The sequence below is a fragment of the Macaca fascicularis genome, chromosome 7 (assembly GCF_037993035.2).
Source record: "Macaca fascicularis isolate 582-1 chromosome 7, T2T-MFA8v1.1".
In the NCBI taxonomy this organism is placed as follows: Eukaryota; Metazoa; Chordata; class Mammalia; order Primates; family Cercopithecidae; genus Macaca; species Macaca fascicularis.
In genome coordinates, this window is record NC_088381.1 from 28,984,319 (window position 1) to 28,997,290 (window position 12,972).

Here is a 12,972-nt window from a genome sequence, read left to right on the forward strand (position 1 = left end):
CATGTTGTCCAGCTTGGTCTCAAACTCCTGACCTCAAGCTATCCGCCCGCCTCGGCCTCCCAAAGTTCTGGGATTACAGGAATCAGCCACTGTGCCTGGCCAGGTTTTGTATTCTTGACCTTACCTTACTTCCTTCAGAAAAAAAGCAGAGTAAAAAGCCAGAAGCAGCAAAGGGAAGCCCTGAGGGGTGGCCTCTGCTAACTTCCACGTATACATTCACAGTTCCAAGCACTCTGTCACTAGTGAGGTGTAGAAATCAGCAATAGATACAGCTTCCCAGGGTCTGGAATCCCTCTCTCAAAGAGTAGCTAGAGGGTAGTATATTTTATTTTAAGTTGTTAAAGTTTTCCGTTATTGCTTTATTACTGGGAACATTTTTATGTAGATTGTTTTCAAATGAAAACAAGGTCTAGGTTTATATGAAAAATTCCATTCCTCATTTTCAACAAATATTGAGAGCTATCACATGCCTGACATTGTTCTACATGTTGAGAATTCATGCATGAGCAAAACAGATGAAGAGTCCTGACCCCATGGAGATTCCATTTTAGTCAGGGAGAAAGGCAATGATAGAGTTAGAAGGTAAAGGTGGTAAGTGGTGTATTAGTTTCCTAGGGCTGCTATGACAAAGTAATACAAACTGTGTGTAACCAACAGAGAGGTATTATCTCACAGTTCTGCAGGCTAGAAGTCTGAGATCAAGGGGTTGGGAGGGTTGGTTCCTTCTGAGGACTGTGAAGGAGAATCTGTTCCTTGCCTCTCTCCTGCTTTCTGATAGTTTGTGGACAATCTTTGGCATTTGACATTTTTAGCTTCTGCGACATCCCCTAATCTCTGCCCTCATCTTCACGTGGCAGGCTCCCTGTGTGTGCACATGTCTCTATATCCAAATTTCCCCTTTTTATAAGGACACAGTCATAATTGAATTAGGACCCAACCCACTGCCCTCATCCTAAGTTGATTATCTGCAAAGATGGTGTTTCCAAATAAGGTCACACTCCCAGGGGTGGTAGGGTGGGGAGAGGTCAGAACCTCAACATTTTTTGAGAGACACAACTCAAACCAGAACAGTATGCAATGAGAAAAACCGTACAGAGAAGAAAGAATTTGGAGACAGAAGCAATTTGAATTACGGTAGTCATCAAATTCCAATTGAATTATTTTTAATTGAGGGCTTATTATATGCCAGCACTTATGATAATAAAGATATAGAGGTGAGTGGAACGTGATCATTGGCTTGGAGGAGCTCACTGCAAGGGGTGGCTGGAGGGATAGGGGAAGAGGCAGTCCTTGCTGCACCGTCATACAAAATAGTAGCTAATTCTGTAAGACTGGCCCAATTCTAGAAGTAGAAGCACAGTGCTGTGTTACTGGTTATATATAGTACATCAGTTGAGATTGACATATCCTAATATTTAACGCTTCAGAGGACTAGGTACTGAGCATAGGTGACATTTAAGTCAGTGAGAAAGAACTCCAAATAGTTCATTGAGAGATCCAAGTGGTGATACGGATAGGAAGTGGTTTATGGTTGAAGGGTATGTGGAGGAACAGCATGAGGAAATGAAACTATGGAACAGAAAAAAGTTAAGAATACGGTAAGGCTAACTGAAAAGACTTTTGAAAGATGGGAGGCAAGTATCAGGAACTGCTTGGTTTCCCACCTCTTCCCTTCCCCAATTCCAGCTAGTTATCCTAGCTGCCCCTCACCTGTGAGCTTAGGCAACCCTAGGAAAGGAGGCTCAAAAGGTACAATATTTAATTCAATATCAAATAAATAATATATGTGAAAATTTTATGTGCAAAGTATATTGTAAATGTAAATTATTTTATTTTTTATTTTTTGAGACACAGTCTCACTCTGTTGCCCAGGCTGGAGTGGAGTGGGGTGATCTCAGCTCACTGCAAGCTCCACCTCCCGTTCAGGTTCAAGCAATTCTCCTGCCTCAGCCTCATGAGTAGCTGGGATTACAGGCATATGCCACCACACCCAGCTACTTTTTGTATTTTATGGTAGAAGCAGGGTTTCACCATGTTGGCTAGGCTGGTCTTGAATTCCTGAACTCAAGTAATCCACCTGCCTTGGCCTTCCAAACTGCTGGAATTATAGGTGTGAGCCACCGCGCCTGGCCTATTACTATTATTTTTATTCCCAATACCTATTACTATAATTCTAGATTATAATCTTGTGTGTCCTAACATATCTGTCTGATCTCTGGTCTTTTGTACCCCAGTCTTCTAGCCTGTGTCCTGACTACCTGCTGTTTGACCAGCTTCTGTATCTCTATGCTTAGCTCCATGGCACCTGATTGCTTCAAACAGTTGAATTTTTTTTTTTTTTATCTTTAAATACTTCCAGCCCAATTCCATACGCTTCATATTGCCTTGATCTTCCTGAATGACATCATGTTATAGTACTTATGGACCCCTCTCATCCTGGACCTCCAACACCCACAGACACACACTTGCCTTACATGTCGTGGTGATGGAAGCTCTCGAATAGTGAAAATGACTTAGATCCAGATGACCTAGATTCTAGTCCCAGTTCTAACCTAGAGCAAGTCAGGTGAGCTTTTTAAAAATATAATAACAATAATAAACTTTTAAAATTTAGAACAGTTCTAGATTACAGAAAAATTGCAAAGATAGTATGGAATTCCCATATATCCTGCAACCAGTTTCCTCTATTATTAATGTCGTACATTTTTATGGTTCACTTGTTATAATTAATCAGTCAATAGTGACTTGTTATCATTAACTAAAATACATACTTGTTACCTAATGTCCTTTTTCTGTTCCAGGATCCCGTCCAGGATGCCACATTACATTTAGTCATCATGTCTTATTAGGATCTTCTTTATGACCTGAAGGCTTATTTAAATAACATAAAAAATAAAAAATAAAAAAAGAACAGAAGATCTTCCTAGCTGACAATTTCTCAGGATTTCTTTGTATTTGATGACAATTTTGAGTATAGGTCAGGTATTTTGTAGAATATGTCTCAATTGGGCTATGTCTTGATTAGACTGAGATTGTAAATTTGTTTTGCCTTTCTTTTTTTTTTGAGAAAGGGTCTCACTCTGTCACCCAAGCTGCAGTGCAGTGGAGCAATCTCAGCTAACTACAGCCTCAACCTCCCAGGCTCGAGTGATCCTCCTTCCTCAGCCTCCCAAGTAGCTGGGACCACAGGTATGTGCCACCACGCCTGGTTAATTTAAAAAAAAAAAATTTCTTTTTTAAATGGATTCTTGCTCTGTCACCCAGGCTAGAGTGCAGTGGCACGATCTCGGCTCACTGCAAGCTCAACCTCCTGGGTTCACGCCATTCTCCTGCCTCAGCCTCCCAAGTAGCTGGGACTACAGGCACCCGCCACCATGCCTGGCTAATTTTTTTGTATTTTTAGTAGAGATGGGGTTTCACTGTGTTAGCCAGGATGGTCTCGATCTCCTGACCTCGTGATCCTCCCGCCTCAGCCTCCCAAAGTACTGAGATTACAGGTGTGAGCCACCGTGCCCGGCCATTTAAAAAAAAATTTTATAGAGACAAAGTCCTACTATGTTGCAGAAGCTGATCTTGAATCTGTGGGCTCAAATGATCCTCTCACCTCGGCCTCCTCAAGTGCTGGGATTACAGGTGTGAGCTACTAAGACCACAGAGTAAAATGTCATTTTCATCACATCACCAGGGTCACACTAGCAACTGGACTTACTATTGTTAATGTCGACCTTAATCGCCTGGCTCGGGTTGTGTTCATCAGGTTTCTTCACTGTGAAGGTGCCTTCTCCCGCTGTTATGGGCTGCATTGTGTCCCCATCCAAAATTCATATGTTGAAGTCTTAATTCCCAGTGCCTCAGATATGACTATATTTGGAGGCAGTGTCTTTAAAGAAGAAATTAAGTTACAATGAGGTCGATTGCACTTAATTCAATATGACTGATGTCCTTATAAGAAGAAAAGATTAAGACACAGACAGGTACAGAGGGAAGACCATGCAGAGACACAGGGAAAACACAACCATCTATAAGCCAAGAAGTGAAGAAACCAGAAGACTCTGCCAACCCCTTGATCTTGAACTTCTAGTCAGAACTGTAAGAAAATTAATTTCTATTGTTTAAGCCACAGTTCTAGCAAACTAGTACCAGAGTCCTCTTCTTCATACTGTATTCTCAAAAGAAGTCACTATATGCAGCCCCCACTTAAAGACTGGGGCGTTATGCTCCACCTCCGTGAGGATGGAGTACCTACATTATTTAGAATTCTTCTGCATGGGAGATTTGTCTCATCTCCCCCCTGTATTCATTCATTCAATCGTTTATTGATATCAGTATAGACATGGGTATTTATGTTATGCTCTGGGTTATAATTCAGTTTTACTCTATCTTCTTGCTCGGATTGCTGATGCTATGGCCATGGGGAGCTCTTTCAGTTGGCTCCTCTGTCCCTTTGACACCCTCATCATTGTGTGTTATTTGGTTTTGGTTTCGTCTGTTTTCTTCAGAGTACTTCCTTACTTTCTAGAACTATGAGATGCTCCAGGCTCATCCTATATATTTTCTCATCCAGTCCTATAGTCAACCATTTCTCCAAGGAGCCTTTCATTGGAGAATGGTATTAGAAACCAAGATTTGGGTCTTGGTGCCACTGGGGTATCGTTGCTTCTAGGCCCTGTCAGCTACAGAGTGAGGAAATACTGTATGTATGTTTACTAACTCATCCATGTACACATATCTGTAAGGATTTCTGTATGTGGCCCTGTGCGTCTATATTAAGGTAAATGTGAGTTCTCTCTGAGGTCTCCCACTTTAATTCATTACCATATGAATCATTCTAGTCTCCTCCCCTTGCTTTCTATAAACTCTCACTCAGTGAAAAACCTGAGCCTACCTTTTTAGTCAGAGAAACCAAGACAGCGAGGCACAGTGGCTCACGCCTGTAATCCCAGCACTTTGGGAGGCTGAGGCAGGCACATCACAAGGTCAGGAGTTCAAGACCAGCCTGGCCAACATAGTGAAGCCCCATCTCTACTAAAAATACAAAAAAAATTATCTGGGCATGGTGGTACATGCCTGCAATCCCAGCTACTCAGGAGGCTGAGGCAGGAGAATTGCTTGAACCAGGACCCAGGAGGTGGAGCTTGCAGCGAGCCGAGATCACGCCACTGCATTCCAGCCTGGGCTACAGAGCAAGACTCCGTCTCAAAAAATAAAAGAAAAAAAGAAACCAGGATAACTTTTATATGTATTATTATTATGGAGTTCAGATGAGATAATGAGAAAGTATATTGGAAACCAGACTGTGCTATACAATTTTAAGATATTATTAATCACGGGTTTTTTGTTTTTTTGTTTTTTTCTTGTTTTTGAGACAGATTGTCACTCTGTCACCCAGGCTGGAGTGCAGTGGCCTGATCTCAGCTCACTGCAACCTCCACCTCCCGGGTTCAAATGATTGTCCTGCCTCAGCCTCCCGAGTAGCTGGGACTACAGGCGCCAGGCACCACACTCGGCTAATTTTTTTTTTTTCTATTTTTAGTAGAGACGGTGTTTCACCATACTGACCAGGCTGGTCTCGAACTCCTGACCCTGTGATCTGCCCACCTTGGCCTCACAAAGTGCTGGGATTACAGGTGTGAGCCACTGTGCCCAGCCATTAATCACGTTTCTAATTCCACCTCCTCCTACATATTCTCTCCATGCCCTGGACTGCCCGATACTGTCATGCTGCAGGATCCAATGGAAGCTAAATCAATAACTGAGTGGCTTCTGAAAGAGCACTTTGATAGGGAACAAAATGAAGTTAGGGTCAGCCAGAAAGGATGAGTAACTCAACGATCAGGACTGTAAGAATGTATTGATATATTTGGGTATACAGTACTACCTGGCTGTAAGGGCCTCTTTTAATAACTTAAGGCATAGCAAATCAAAATGAATAAGGAGATATTGGATTCTGACAACTCTCTGAAGTTCTCACACACTAAAGTGGGTGACTGACAACATTGCAGTGTTGTAGTGAAGAGGCATCAGAAGGTGTGACAGCTGTCATATTTATGTTTGTCTGTCATCTTTTCTATAATTAGGGAAATTTCTGTATTAGTCCTGCCTCCTGATAAAAATACCAGACTCAAATGTTCATCTCTTTTATAGCTCGATGCAGTCATATAACCTAGGCTCTAGCAACCTAGATTCTAGCAACCTTGATTCCTCTGTGCAAGACAGGATTCAAAAGTGAGAAATGTGAGGAAAGAGGCTCTTCCCAGAACTTCCAGTGAGCATAGCAGCAGAGATGAACAAATCTGGGGGATAACAGCGATTACAGAAAGGTTGGGCTCCTGACTTTCAGTGTTTTGTGGTGGCAATAGCAGCAGCAGCAGCAGTTTCCACGATCAGACCATTGCTGTAACGTGTTTCTGGGGTTGCTCCTGGAAGATTTACATAAGGCTGTTTCTCCCGTCTTTCCAACAATTTTGTAAGACATCCAGTAACTTTTAGTTAGTTTGTTTGTTTATTGAGACGACGTCTTGCTCTTCTTTTTTTTAAAAGGCCCTGTCTCACTCTGTCACCCAGCTGGAGTACAGTGGTGTGATCATGGCTCACTGCAGCCTCGACCTCGCTGGGCTCAGGTGATCTTCCACCTCAGCCTCCCGAGTAGCTGGGACTACAGACATGTGCCACCACACCCAGCTACTTTTTGTATGTTTTGTGGAGATGGAGGTTTTATCATGGTGGTCAGGCTGGCCTCGAACTCCTGGGCTCAAGCATTCCACCCACCTCAACCTCCCAAAGAGCTGGGATTACCATCGTAAGCCACGATTTCTGGTCATGAGCCGGTAGCTTCTGATAAATCTTTATCTGGTTAAATGAGCCAGAATTACATATTTGTGATTAATAACCCTGACTATTATAGAGTGGTATACTAGGGGTCAATGGAAATGACTATAATCTCAAGAATACAGTTTTTTCCAGAAAGTATTTACTGGGTACTCACTGTGACTGGGCACTGGACTGAGGGCTACAGCAAAATAATAAGACACTAGAAGGGATAGTAACGGAATGAAAGTACTTAAAGTACTTGTGATTCAGTGCTAAAACAGTGTTTCATGGAAATAGTTATTGTTTCAGAGGATGGAGCAATTAACTTGCTGTGGGGAAAAGAAATATTCAGCTTTCACAGAGGTGATGTTTAAGTTCTAAAATATAAGTAGTAACGTATAAACAGATATCACCAACTCAGACAAGCCATGGATTGGAGAAGGATATTTATGATGCATATAACTATCAAATAATTTTTTAAAATAAAGAACTTCCACCACTTCTAGGCAACCTGACTGATATGGTTTAGCTGTGTCCCCACCCAAATCTCATCTTAAATTGTAAGCCAAATTGTAATCCCCACCTGTGAGGGAGGGACCTGGTGGGAGTTCATTGAATCACAGGGCTAGTTTTCCCCATGCTGTTCTCGTGGTAGTGAGTGAGTTCTCACGAGAACTGGTTGTTTGATAAGTGTCTGCACTCCTCCCTTCTTGCTCTCTCTGTCCTGCTTCCTTGTAAAGAAGGTACTTGCCTCCCCTTTGCCTTCTGCCATGATTGTAAGTTTTCTGAAGTATCCCCAGCCATGTGAAACTGTGAGTCAATTAAACCTCTTTCCTTTATAAATTACCCAGTCTCAGGTAGTATCTATAGCAGTGTGAAAACAGACTAATACACTAACCTAAGACATGGACAAAAAGCAATAGCTGCCATTCATGTAATCCAGAAAATAATGAATTCAGTTCAGAGTTTTCTGTAGCAAAAAACAAACAAAACCCCACAAAAAACTCTACAGATGCTTGATATGACAGAAGATATCAAAATATTATGGCTGGCTGGGCACGGTGGCTCACGCCTGTAATCCCAGCACTTTGAGAGGACGAGGCAGGTGAATCACCTGAGGTCGGGAGTTCGCAACCAGCCTGACCAACACGGAGAAACCCCATCTTTACTGAAAATACAAAATTAGCCAGTCATGGTGGCACATGCCTGTATTCCCAGGTACTTGGGAGGCTGAGACAAGAGAATTGCTTGAACCTGGGAGGCAGAGGTTGTGATGAGCCGAGATCGCACCATCGTACTCCAGCTTGGGCAACAAAAGCGAAACTTTGTCTTGAAAAAAAAAATCATTGTGACTGTGATAGAGGCCAAAAGTACAAGGGAAAAAAATAATTAGAAACACCAGGTGTGTTGCTCCATTCTCATAGTGCTATGAAGAACTACCCAAGGTTGGATAATTAATAAAGAAAAGAGATTTAATTGATTCACAGTTTCACATGGCTGGGGAGGCCTAAGGAAACTTACTATTATGGTGGAAGGCACCTGTTCACAGGGCAGCAGGAGAGAGCATAAGTGCAAGCCGGGGAAATGCCAGATGCTTATAAAACCATCAGATCTCCTGAGAACTCACTTGCTGTTTCAAGAACAGCATTGGGGAAATGACCCCCATGATTCAATTACCTCCCATGGGGTCCCACTCATGACAAGTGGGGATTATGGGACTACAATTCAAGATGAGATTTGGGTGGGGACACAAAGCCTAACCATAGCATTCCGCTCCTGGACCCTCCCAATCTCATGTCCTCACATTTCAAAACACAATCATGCCCTTCCAACAGTCCCACAGATTCTTAACTAATTCTAGCTTTAACCCAAAAGTCCTAGTCCAAAGTCTCATATGAGACAAGGAAAATCCCTTCTGCCTATGAGTCTACAAAATCAAAAGCAAGTTAGTTAGTTCCTTGGGGATACCTGCAATGCGTAAATAATACTCATTCCAAATGAGAGAAATTGGCCAAAACAAAGGGGCTATAGGCCCCATGCAAGTCTAAAATCCAATATGGCAGTCATTAAACCTTAAAGTTCCAAAATGATCTCCTTTGACTCCATGTCTCATATCCAGGTCACACTCATGCAAGAGGTGGGTTCCCATGGCCTTGGGCAGCTCCACCGCTGTGGTTTTGCAGGATATAGCCCTTTTCTCAGCTGTTTTCACAGGCTGGTGTTAAGTGCCTGTGGTTCTTCACAGGGTACAAGCTGTTGGTGGATCTACCATGCTGGGGTCTGGAGGACAGTGGCCCTCTTCTCACAACCCCAGAAGGCAGTTCCCCAGTGGGGACTCAGAGTGGGGGATCTGACCTCACTTTTCCCTTCTGCACTGCCCTAGCAGAGGTTCTCCATGAGGGCCCTGCTCCTGCAGCAGTCTTCTGCCTGGACATCCAGGCATTTCCATACATCCTCTGAAATCTAGATGGAGATTCCCGAACCTCAATTCTTGACTTCTGTGCACCCACGGGAAATTGCCAAAGCTTGGGGTTTGCACTCTCTGAAGCAACAGGCTGAGCTGTACTTTGACCTGTTTTAGCCATGGCTGGAGCAGCTGGGATGCAGTCCAGAGGCTGCACACAGCAGGGGGCCCTGGACCCGGCCCAGGAAACCATGTTTTCCTCCTAGGCCTCCAGGTCTGTGATGGGAGGGGCTGCCATGAAGGTCTCTGACATGACCTGGAGACATTTTCCCCATTGTCTTGGTAATTAACATTCAGCTCCTTGTTGCTTATGCAAATTTCTGCTGCCAGCTTGAGTTTCTCCCCAGAAAATGGGTTTTTCTTGTCTATTGCATCGTCAGGCAGCAAATTTTCCAAACTTTTATGCTCTGCTTCCTCTTGAGTGCTTTGCCACTTAGAAATTTCTTCTACCAGATACCCTAAATCATCTCTCTCAAGTTCAAAGTTCCACAGATCTCTTGGGCAGCGGCAAAATGCCACCAGTCTCTTTGCATGCCAAGAGTGACCTTTACTCCAGTCCCCAACAAGTTCCTTATCTCCATCTGAGACCACTTCAGCCTGGACTTTATTGCCCATATCACTATCAGCATTTTGGTCAAAGCCATTCAACAAGTTTCTAAGAAGTTCTAAAATTTCCGACATTCTTTCTGTCTTCTGAGCCCTCCAAGTCTCCAGGAAGTTCCAGACTTTCCCACATTTTCCTGTCTTCTTCTGAGCCCTCCAAACTGTTCCAACCTCTGCCTGTTACCAGTTCCAAAGTCACTTCCACATTTTTGGTATTCTTTTTTGTTGTTGTTGTTGTTGTTGTTGAGACAGAGTCTCACTCTGTCACCCAGGCTGAAGTGCAGTGGTGCAGTCTCTGCTCACTGCAAGCTCTGCCTCTTGGGTTCACACCATTCTTCTGCCTCAGCCTCCAGAGTAGCTGGGACTACAGGTGCCCGCCACCATGCCCAGCTAATTTTTTTTTGGTACTTTTTTAGTGTACAAATGCCATCAAGCAGGGGCTCAACCACTGTGTTAGCCAGGATGGTCTTGATCTTCTGACCTTGTGATTCGCCTGCCTCGGCCTCCCAGAGTGCTGGGATTACAGGCGTGAGCCACCATGCCTGGCCATTTTCAGTATTCTTATAGCAGTGCCCCACTACCTCAGTACAAATTTACTGTATTAGTTCATTCTCGTGCTGCTCTGAAGAGATACCTAAGGCGGAGTAATTTATAAATAAAAGAAGTTTAATTGACTCACAGTTTTGCATAGCTAGGGAGGCCTCAGGAAACTTATAATCATGGCAGAAGGCACCTCTTCACAGGGTGGCAGGAGAGAGAATGAGTGCAAGCAGGGGAAATGCCAGACAGTATAAACTGATCTGCAGTGACTTATATCAACCTAAAAATAGTGAGAGGAACTACTAATAATGGTTATAAGACAGAATGCAAATGTTATCAAACTTGATAATGTAATTATAAAAACACACATGACAAAACTTAAGAGAAGGGTAAAGAGTCAAAGAGAAATAATAAGGGCCTTAATATTGCCATCTTATACAATAGAGAGCCAAGAAACACTGTCTACAGCTAATGAAATAAGAAAGATAAAACTGTATTATTAAATATTATAAAGGAAGCCTATAAAGGAATCAAAAATAGTGATATTATGACACTGGAAGAAGGATGGGGAAAAAAGGAGGTGGGAAATGTTGTGAGCAAGATCATCATCTATTGGTCTGGAAAGCCATTAATTAATTATTAATATTATTAATATGTATTTTTTTAGAGACAGGATCTTGTTCTGTTACCCAGGTTGGAGTGCAGTGGCACAATCATATCTCACTTCAGCCTCACACTCCCAGGCTCAGACAATTCTCCTGCCTCAGCCTTCTGAGTAGCTAGGACTACACACCACCATGCCCAGCTAATTGGAAATTTTCTGTTTTTCTTTTAGAGATGGATTCTCACTATGTTGCCCAGGTTGGTCTGAACTCCTGGCCTCAAGCAATCCTCCTACCTCAACCTCCCAAAGTCCCGGATTCCAGGTATGAACCACTGCACCTGGCCCCCATTAATATGTGTCTAAAGTTAAATTAAGAAAACAAGAAACAGTGGTATAAAATACTATTGAGAGGTATGGAGGCAGCTACCAGAAAAAAACCAAAAACACAAAATGGTTTGAGTGTTCCAAGTAGTTCTCCCTCTTGAAAGCTAAACTTGGTGGCAGAGAGGTATATTTTGTAATTCTTGGGTTTTCACAATGTCCTTCTGTGCTATTCACTTCAGAATCACATGCAAGAACAATATTTGATGAAAAAGATGAGAGGAGCAGAAAATGAAGTGTAATGGCAATTTAGAACCAACTTTCAGTTCTATCATTCTATATCATATTTTTTACCCTATGGTTGAGCCCCTGCTTAATGGCATTTGCTGCATTTTGTTCTCTTAAAAAAAATAGTTATGGTAGTTACGAATTTAAGCAATGATCCCAAAGAAACTACTTTTACATTTTGAGATCCTTTCTGGATCTGTCAACGTACTTAAATGCTTTTACAAAGTTTTAAAGACCCTTCTGAACCCTCAGCACACTTCTCAAACCTCTACCCTCTTCCCTTCATACCCCACCCTGGAAAATGACCTTACCAACCTTTCTCCTATGGATGGAACTCAGGTCATTTAGCAGGCACTGTCCTCTACTGTCCCTTGTCCCCACCTGACCTCTAGTCACTCACCACTGACTGAAAGACATGCTAAGGCTGGTCATCCCAGCGCTTGCCCTCTTGCCTCCTCTGTCTTTGGTTTGCCTTTCATACTTTTTGTTTTGCCTATAACCATAATCAAATCTTTCCTACATTTAAAAGCAAAACCAAAAACTTTTTTTTTTTTTTTTTTTTTGAGACAGCATCTCACTCTGTCACCCAAGCTGGAGTGCAGTGGTGTGATCATGACTCACTGCATCCTTGACCTCCTGGGCTCAAGGGATTCTCCCACTTCAGCCTCCTAAGTAGCTGGCACCACAGATGTATGCTACCATGCCTGGCTAATTTTGGGGTTATTTTTGTTTTTATTTATTTTTTGAGACAGAGTCTCACTTTGTTGCCCGGGCTGCAGTGCGGTGGCACAATCTCGGCTCACTGCAACCTCCACCTCCTGGGTTCAAGCAGTTCTCCTACCTCAGCCTCCCGAGTAGCTGGGATTACAGGTGCACGCCACCACGCCCAGCTATTTTTTTGTATTTTTTAGTAGAGATAGGGTTTCACCATGTTGGCCAGGCTGTTCTCAAACTCCTGACCTTAAGTGATTCACCTGCCATGGCCTCCCAAAGTGCTGGGATTACAGGCGTGAGGTGGGATACAGTGATGTCTGGCCCTTGGCTAATTTTAAATTGTTTTGTAGAGATAGTCTCAATGTGTTGCCCAGGCTGGTCTCAAACTTCGGGGCTCAAGTGATCCTCCCACCTCAGCCTCCCAAAGTGTTGCGATTACAGATATGAGCCACCTCACGCAGCCTCTTTCGCTAACTTTGAGCTTGGTTTGTTCATGCTTTTCTAGTTCTTTGAGGTGTATTATTAGATTGTTCATTTGGAAGCTTTCTACTTTTTTGTTGTAGGTGTTTATTGCTATAAACTCACCTCTCAGCACTGCTTTTGCTGTATCCCATAGGTTTGCTATGTT